The following is a 9,753-nucleotide window of genomic DNA, read 5'->3' as shown; positions in this document are numbered from 1 at the left end:
TTCACTTTAGAGTAAGAAGGAGGGGCCAGATGGAGACCTCTCAGGCATTTTTTCTCTAAAGTTCAAGTTTTCAAGATCATAGACACTGGAGATCACATGAAGCATCATGCCCCCATCACAGTTTTGGCAGACAACCTTTCAAGAGCCATACTCTGAATATCCCGGGAAGGCTGTCTTATCAGATATCATGTCTGCTTCCATCTCAGAAAACCTCACCTCTCAGATCACTAGGTACTGTGCAGGTCCCGTCGGGAGGGGTGGTTTCTTTAAGTGTGTCATGTGAGTCCAAGTGTCTATTCCCTGGAGCTTGGTGGCCCAAGGGCTGGCTAGCAGTACCTGATAGGGGCCCTTACAACACGGTAGAGGTGACTCCTTCTGGAAGTGTTTCTGCCTTTAGATGGAATGTCCTTATTGCAAGGTGTGTTGAAATATCAGAGGACTTCTCCTCTTCTCAGTGGTGGGTCAAAAGAGGGAGGAGCCAAGTGACTATCCTGTGACTGTCTCAAAGGGTGAGAGTTTATGTGTTCCAAACAGAGTGGATCTGTGATTCAGAAGGACCAAAAGGCAATGCTTTTGGTCAAGGTAATTGGAGAGCCTCCCCAAATCTAGCCAACTGAGTCTTCATAATGTCATTCAGGTCAGTGCATTCACTCAGTCATGTCCGACTCTTTGCGACCCCATGAATCACAGCACACCAGGCCTCCCTGTCCATCACCAACTCTCGGAGTTCACTCAGACTCACGACCATTGAGTCAGTGATGCTGTCCAGCCATCTCATCCTCTGTCATCCCCTTCTCGTCCTGCCCCCAATCCCTCCCAGCATCAGAGTCTTTTCCAATGAGTCAACTGTTCTCATTAGGTGGTCAAAGTAATGGAGTTTCAGCTTCAGCATCATTCCCTCCAAAGAAATCCCAGGGCTGATCTCCTTCAGAGTGGACTGGTTGGATCTCCTTGCAGTCCAAGGGACTCTCAGGAGTCTTCTCCAACACCTCAGTTCCAAAGCATCAACTCTTCGGCAGTCAGCTTTCTTCACAGTCGAACTCTCACATCCATACATGACCACAGGAAAAACCATAGAGTTGACTAGAGAGACCTTTGTTGGCAAAGTAACATCTCTGCTTTTCAATATGCTATCTAGGTTGGTCATAACTTTTCTTCCAAGGAGTAAGCGTCTTTTAATTTCATGGCTGCAGTCACCATCTGCAGTCGTTTTTGAGCCCAAGAAAACAAAGTCTGACACTGTTTCCACTGTTTCCCCATTTAATAATGTCTTTAAACCAGACTGAACCAGAGGAGTGAGGCTGGTCAGCTCTGTGAAAGTGTTGTAAAACTAGCCGAATGGTGCAGACTTGTGGAAGTAAGTGACCAGTAAAATGGGGGGCTTCTATCATTTGGAAGTTTGAGAGGAGTTCTCCAGAGACGGATAATCTTTTCCAAAAGGACTTTAGTCACAGAAGAGGCAGTAGCCTTTCTGCAAGGAAAGGTTTCAGTCCACTGTGAAAACATACTGACTGTGACTTAAACACATCCATGGGGTGGAGGAGGTTGTAAGGAATCCTATTTCCAGTGCCTGAATGATCCACTGAGGCCATTTAAACTGTCCAGGAGGAGTACAGCAGGTCTTCTCTGGTGTGTATTTTGGACAAGTGGGTCAAGTGGTTTCAAAGCTGATATACAGCTATGATAGCTAAGTTGACACAAGCATGATACACATCACACACCATGAGGGAGCTACAGATGAAAGAACAGGAGAGCACCACGCACCTGTTGGAAAAGACCCTGATGCTGGGGAAGATTGAAGGCAACAGGAAAAGAGGGTGACGGAGGATGAGATGGGTCAATAGCATGACTGACTCAGTGGACAGGAACCTGAGCAAGCTCTGGGAGATAGTGAAGGACAGGGAATCCTGGCATGCTGCAGTTCATAGGGTCACAAAATGTCAGACATGATTCAGTGACTCAGCAGCAAGAACACATACCAATGAGAACGCTCCTTCCCTCCCCTCTCCCCAAATGCAAACACCAAATACTGGAGGCTGGGAAACAACACTAACTTTAACTCATTGCTGAAAGAATCCATTTGCTGCCACTCGAGAATGAGATTATCGATATTTTCCGAAGCTAATCAGGCCTCAAACCTTGAGTTACATTGAGGTAGGCACTTTTTGGCCCCTTGTTAGTGTTTCTGCACCAATAGTGATTCACAGATGCTATCATTCCATCAGTCGGTAGTAGATTAATGCACGTTACAGTGGCTCCGAGGGGGACTTTTAGTCTCCAGTAAAGCTGTGCTCCTATTTGGTCTGACTTGGATCTTTCCCTTTTTTTTTTTTAATTTTTATTTTTACTTTATGTTGCTTTACAATACTGTATTGGTTTTGCCATACATTGACATGAATCAGCCACGGGTGTACATGAGTTCCCAATCCTGAACCCCCTCTCCCACCTCCCACCCCATATCATCTCTCTGGATCATCCCCGTGCACTAGCCACAAGCATCCTGTATCCTGTATCGGACATAGGTCTGCGATTCATTTCTTAACTGATAGTAGCATGTTTCAATGTCATTTTCCCAAATCATCCCACCCTCTCCCTCTCCCACAGAGTCTAAAAGTCCATTCTATACATCTGTGTCTCTTTTGCTGTCTCCCATAGAGGGTCATCATTACCATCTTTCTAAATTCCTTCTATATGTGTTAGTATACTGTATTGGTGTATTTCTTTCTGGCTTACTTCACTCTGTCTAATCGGCTCCAGTTTCATCCACCTCATTAGAACTGATTCAAATGTGTTCTTTTTAATGGCTGAGTAATACTCCATTGTGTATATGTACCACAGCTTTCTTATCCATTCTTCTGCTCATGGACATCTAAGTTGTTTCCATGTCCTGGCTATTATAAACAGTGCTGCGATGAACATTGGGGTACACGTGTCTCTTTCAATTCCGGTCTCCTCAGTGTGTATGCCCAGCAGTGGGATTGCTGGGTCATAAGGCACTTCTATTTGCAACTTTTTAAGGCATTTCCACACTGTTCTCCATAGTGGCTGTACTAGTTTGCATTCCCACCAACAGTGTAGGAGGGTTTCCTTTTCTCCACACCCTCTCCAGCATTTATTGCTTGTCGACTTGTGGATCGCTGCCATTCTAACTGGTGTGAAATGGTACCTCATTGTGGTTTTGATTTGCATTGCTCTGATAATGAGAGATGTTGAGCATCTTTTCATGTGCTTCTTAGCCATCTGTATGTCTTCTTGGAGAAATGTCTATTTAGTTCTTGGGCCCACTTTTTGATTGGGTCATTTATTTTTCTGGAATTGAGCTGGATATGTTGCTTGTATATTTTTGAGATTAGTTGCTTGTCAGTTGCTTCATTTGCTATTATTTTCTCCCATTCAGAAGGCTGTCTTTTCACCTTGCTTATAGTTTCCTTTGTTGTGCAGAAGCTTTTAATTTTAATCAGATCCCATTTGTTTATTTTTGCTTTTATTTCCAGTATTCTGGGAGGTGGATCGTAGAGGATCTTGCCGTGATTTATGTCAGAGAGTGTTTTGCCTGCGTTCTCTTTTAGGAGTTTTACAGTTTCTGGTCTTACGTTTAGATCTTTACTCCATTTTGAGTTCATTTTTGTGTATGGTGTTAGAAAGTGATCTACTTTCATTCTTTTACAAGGGGTTGACCAGTTTTCCCAGTACCACTTGTTAAAGAGATTGTCTTTAATCCATGGTATATTCTGGACTGCTTTGTCGAAGATAAGGTGTCCATAGATGTGTGGATTTATCTCTGGGCTTTCTATTTTGTTCCATTGATCTATATTTCTGTCTTTGTGCCAGTGCCATACTGTCTTGATGACTGTGGCTTTGTAGTAGAGCCTGAAGTCAGGCAGGTTGATTCCTCCAGTTCCATTCTTCTTTCTCAAGATTGCTTTGGCTATTCGAGGTTTTTTGTATTTCCATACAAGTTGTGAAATTATTCGCTCTAGCTCTGTGAAAATATCGCTGGTAGCTTGATAGGGATTGCATTGAACCTGCAGATTGCTTTGGGTTGTATACTCATTTTCACTATATTGATACTTCCGATCCATGAACATGGTATATTTCTCCATCTATTAGGGTCCTCTTTGATTTCTTTCATCAGTGTTTTATAATTTTCTATATATAGGTCTTTAGTTTCTTTAGGTAGGTATATTCCTAAGTATATTATTCTTTTTGTTGCAATGGTGAATGCAATCGTTTCCTTAATTTCTTTTTCTGCTTTCTCATTATTAGTGTATACGATTGCAAGGGGTTTCTGTGTGTTGATTTTATATCCTGCAATTTTACTATATTCATTGATTAGCTCTCGTAATTTCCTGGTGGAGTCTTTAGGATTTTCTATGTAGAGGATCATGTCATCTTCAGACAGTGAGAGTTTTACTTCTTCTTTTCCAATTTGGATTCCTTTTATTTCTTTTTCTGCTTTGATTGCTGTTGCCAAAACTTCCAGAACTATGTTGAATAGTAGTGGTAAAAGTGGGCACCCTTGTCTTGTTCCTGACTTTAGGGGAAGTGCTTTCAATTTTTCACCATTGAGGATAATGTTTGCTGTGGGTTTGTCGTATATAGCTTTTATTATGTTGAGGTATGTTCCTTCTATTCCTGCTTTCTGGAAAGTTTCTATTATCATAAATGAATGTCGAATGTTGTCAAAGGCCTTCTCTGCATCTATTGAGATAATCATATGGCTTTTATTTGTCAACTTGTTAATGTTGCAAATTACATTGACTGATTTGCGGATATAGAAGAATCCTTGCATCCCTGGGATAAAGCCCACTAGGTCATGGTGTATGATCTTTTTAATGTGTTGTTGGATTCTGATTGCTAGAATTTTTTAAGGATTTTTGCATCTATGTTCATCAGTGATATTGGCCTGTAGTTTTCTTTTTTTGTGGCATCTTTGTCAGGTTTTGATATCAGGGTGATGGTGGCCTCATAGAATGAGTTTGGAAGTTGACCTTCCTCTGCAATTTTCCGGAAGAGTTTGAGTAGGATAGGTGGTAGCTCTTCTCTAAATTTTTGGTAGAATTCAGCTGTGAAGCCATCTGGACCTGGGCTTTTGTTTGCTGGAAGATTTCTGATTACAGTTTCAATATCTGTGCTTGTGATGAGTCTGTTAAGATTTTCTACTTCTTCCTGGTTCAGTTTTGGAAAGTTGTACTTTTCTAAGAATTTGTCCATTTCTTCGACGTTGTCCATTTTATTGGCATATAATTGCTGATAGTAGTCTCTTGTGATCCTTTATATTTCTGTGTTGTCTGTTGTGATCTCTGCATTTGCATTTCAAATTTTATTGATTTGATTTTTCTCCGTTTGTTTCTTGATGACTCTGGCTAATGGTGTCTCAATTTTATTTATCTTCTCAAAGAAACAGCTTTTGGCTTTGTTGTTTTTTGCTACGGTCTCTTTTGTTTCTTTTGCATTTATTTCTGCCCTAATTTTTAAGATTTCTTTCCTTCTACTAACGCTGGGGTTCTCCATTTCTTCCTTTTCTAGTTGCTTTAGGTGTAGAGTTAGGTAATTTATTTGACTTTTTTCTTGTTTCCTGAGGTATGCCTGTATTGCTATGAACTTTCCTCTTAGCACTGCTTTTACAGTGTTCCACAGGTTTTGGGTTGTTGTGTTTTCATTTTCATTCATTTCTATACATATTTTGACTTCTGTTTTGATGTCTTCTGTGATTTGTTGCTTATTCAGAAGTGTGTTGTTCAGCCTCCATATGTTGGAATTTTTAATAGTTTTTCTCCTGTAATTGAGATCTAATCTTAATGCATTATGGTCAGAAAAGATGGTTGGAATGATTTCGATTTCTTTTGAATTTATCAAGGTTAGATTTAGGACCCAGGATGTGATCTATCCTGGAGAAGGTTCCGTGAGCAATGAGAAAAATGTGAAATTCATTGTTTGGGGGTGAAATGTCCTATAGATATCAATTAGGTCTAACTGGTCTATTGTATCATTTAAAGTTTGCGTTTCTTTGTTAATTTTCTGTTTAGTTGATCTGTCCATAGATGTGAGTGGGGTATTAAAGTCTCCCACTATTATTGTGTTATTGTTAATTTCCCCTTTCATACTTGTTAGCATTTATCTTACATATTGTGGTGCTCCTATGTTGCGTGCATATATATTTATGTTGTTATATCTTCTTTTTGGATTGATCCTTTAATCATTATGTAGTGGCCTTCTTTGGCTCTCTTCACAGCTGTTGTTTTAAAGCGTATTTTTTGGGATATGAGTATTGCTAGTCCTGCCTTCTTTTGGTCTCTATTTGTGTGGAATATCTTTTTCCAGCCCTTCACTTTCAGTCTATATGTATCCCTTGTTTTGAGGTGGGTCTCTTGTGGGCAGCATATATAGGGGGTCTTGTTTTTTTACCCATTCAGCCAGTCTTTGCCTTTTGGTTGGGGCATTCAACCCCCTTTATGTTTAAGGTAATTATTGATAAGTATGATCCCGTTGCCATTTACTTTGTTGTTTTGGGTTCGGGTTTACATACCCTTTTTGTGTTTCCTGTCTAGAGAATATCTTTTAGCATTTGTTGGAGAGCTGGTTTGGTGGTGCTGAATGCTCTCAGCTTTTGCTTGTCTGGAAAGCTTTTGATTTCTCCTTCATATTTGAATGAGATCCTTGCTGGGTACAGTCATCTGGGCTGTAGGTTATTGTCTTGCATCACTTTAAGTATGTCTTGCCATTCCCTCCTGGCCCGAAGCGTTTCTATTGAAAGATCTGCAGTTATCCTTACGGGAATCCCCTTGTGTGTTATTTGCTGTTTTTCCCTTGCTGCTTTTAATATTTGTTCTTTGTGTTTGATCTTTGTTTATTTGATTAATATGTGTCTTGGGGTGTTTTGCCTTGGCTTTATCCTGTTTGGAACTCTCTGGGTTTCTTGGACTTGGGTGATTATTTCCTTCCCCATTTTAGGGAAGTTTTCAACTATTATCTCCTCAAGGATTTTCTCATGGTCGTTCTTTTTGTCTTCTTCTTCTGGGACTCCTACAATTCGAATGTTGGAGGATTTCATATTGTCCTAGAGGTCTCTGAGATTGTCCTCGTTTCTTTTAATTCGTTTTTCTTTTTTCCTCTCTGATTCATTTATTTCTACCATTCTATCTTCTATTTCACTAATCCTATCTTCTGCCTCCGATATTCTACTATTTGTTGCCTCCAGAGTGTTTCTGATCTCATTTATTGCATTATTCATTATATATTGACTCTTTCTTATTTCTTCTAGGTCCTTGGTAAACCTTTCTTGCATCTTCTCAATCCTTGTCTCCAGGCTCTTTATCTGTGATTCCATTGTGATGTCAAGATTTTGGATCATTTTCACTATCATGATTTAGAATTTTTTCTCAGGTAGATTCCCTATCTCTTCCTCTATTGTTTGCTTTGGTGGGCATTTCTCCTGTTCCTTTACCTGATGGGTATTCCTGTATCTCTTCATCTTGGTTATATTGCTGTGTTTGGGGTGGCCTTTCTGTATTCTGGGAATTTGCGGAGTTCTCTTTATTATGGAGTTTCCTCACTGTGGGTGGGGTTGTATCAGTGGCTTATCAAGGTTTCTTGGTTAGGGAAGCTTGTGTTGGAGTTCTGGTGGGTGGAGCTGGATTTCTTTTCTCTGGAGTGCAATGAAGTGTCCAGTAATGAGTTATGAGTTATCTATGGTTTTGGAGTAAATTTGAACTGTCTGTATATTGAAGCTCAGGGGTGTGATTCTGTGTTGCTTGAGAATTTGCGTGGTATGACTTTCTCTGGATCTTGTTGGCCCTTGGGTGGTGCTTGGTTTCAGTGTAGGTACGGAGGCATTTGATGAGTTCCTATCGATTAATGTTCCCTGGATTCAGGAGTTCTCTGATGTTCTCAGGATTTGGACTTAAGCCTCTTGCTTCCGGTTTTCAGTTTTATTTTTACAGTAGCCTCTAGACTTCTCCATCTATACAGCACCAATGATAAAACATCTAGGTTAAAGATCAAAAGTTTCTCCACATTCAGGGACACCCAGAGAGGTTCACTGAGTTACATGGAGAAGAGAAGAGGGAGGAAGTAGAGGTGACTGGAATAAGATGCGGTGAGATCAAAAGAGGAGAAAGCAAGCTAGCCAGTAATCACTTCCTTATGTTCGCTCCTCAGTCTGGACCGCTCAGAGATGTTCACGGAGTTATACAGGGAAGAGGAGAGGGAGGAAGTAGACAGAGTTGGCCAGGAGGATAAAAGAGGGAAATGAAAAGGAGAGAGACAGATCCAGCCAGTAACCAGTTCCCTAAGTGTGCTCCATCGTCTGGAACACACAGAGATTCACAGAGTTGGGTAGAGAAGACAAGGGGGAGGGAGGAGACAGAGACAACCTGATGGAGAAAAAGGAGAGTCCAAAGGAGTAGAGAGTGGTCCAGCCAGTAATCTCGCTCTCAGGTAAAACTGGGTACTGAAGATTGGATTTTTAAATGTACAAAATTGACAACAAATACCAAAAAGCAAATATTAAAAATCTGTTTTTGAAGACAACGATCTGCTTTGCTGGGCGCCTTATATTCTCTGCCAGCATTCAGAAATTGTTTTGTAGAATTTTCTCAGTGTTGAACTGTTTTTTTTTTTTTGATGAATTTGTTGGGTAGAAAGGGGTCTCCCCGTCCTATTCCTCTGCCATCTTAGGACGACCCCGGATCTTTTCCTTTTAATGAAACCAACAATTGTTTAACCCTCCGGTCTTACTTTCTTTTCTCTAAGGCTAAGTGTCAGGCCCCTCTAGCCAGTTTTCCCAAGTTATAATTTGGATAAATATCCCTGTGCACCATGACAGAGGTTTGGCTACTGTCGGTTACTTTAAGAGCAGCATTCCTTGGGGAAGTATCAGCAAGGTGATTTGATTTTCCTTAGCCTCCAGAGCATCAAGTTTTGAATGCCTTGGTAAGGATTGCATCCACTAAACCCTGGACAAAAGCCATCTTAAATCTTGCTTCCGCTGGCAATTGGCAAGTCGTGTTGCTTCTACACTATTCCAAAGCCATGATTTACTGTGAAAGCGTATCTACTATAAATTAAATATTATTAGTTTTTCAATTGAGAAGACTCTTGAGAGTCGCCTGGGCTGCAAGGATATCAAGCCAATCAATCTTAAAGGAAATCCACCCTGAATATTCATGGGAAGGACTGATGCTGAAGCTGAAGCTCCGGTACTTTGGTCCCCTGATGGGAAAGGACGCTGATGCTAGGAAAGATGGAAGACAAAAGGAGAAGGGGCTGGCAGAGGATGAGATGGTTAGATAGCATCAGTGACTCAGTGGACATGAAACTGAGCAAACTCCAAGTGATAGTGAAGGACAGGGAAGCCTGGCGTGCTGGAGTCCATGGGGCTGCAAAGAGGGAGACACGACCTAGCAACTGAACAGAGCAGAAAGTTCAAGCCCGTGTGCCTGCTAAGTCACTTCACTCATGTCTGACTCTTTTTTACCCTATGGACTGTAGCCCTCGAGGCTCCTCCGTCCATGAGATTCTCCAGGCAAGAACACTGGGGTGGGTTGCCATACCCTCCTCCCAAGCCTGGGTACGAACAGAGAACTCATGCTTCTCTTTCACGATGGTGGAGTAGAAGGGCATGTGCTCCTCTCCTCCTGAGAGAGCACCAAAACTGCAACGAGCTGTTGAACGACCATTGACAGGAGGATGCTGGAGCTCACCAAAAACAGATACCTCTTTTCCAAAGACAAAAAGAAACCGCAACGAGAC

Source organism: Oryx dammah, unplaced genomic scaffold (genome assembly GCF_014754425.2).
Source record: "Oryx dammah isolate SB20612 unplaced genomic scaffold, SCBI_Odam_1.1 HiC_scaffold_23, whole genome shotgun sequence".
NCBI lineage: Eukaryota > Metazoa > Chordata > Mammalia > Artiodactyla > Bovidae > Oryx > Oryx dammah.
This window is presented reverse-complemented; position numbering follows the sequence as displayed.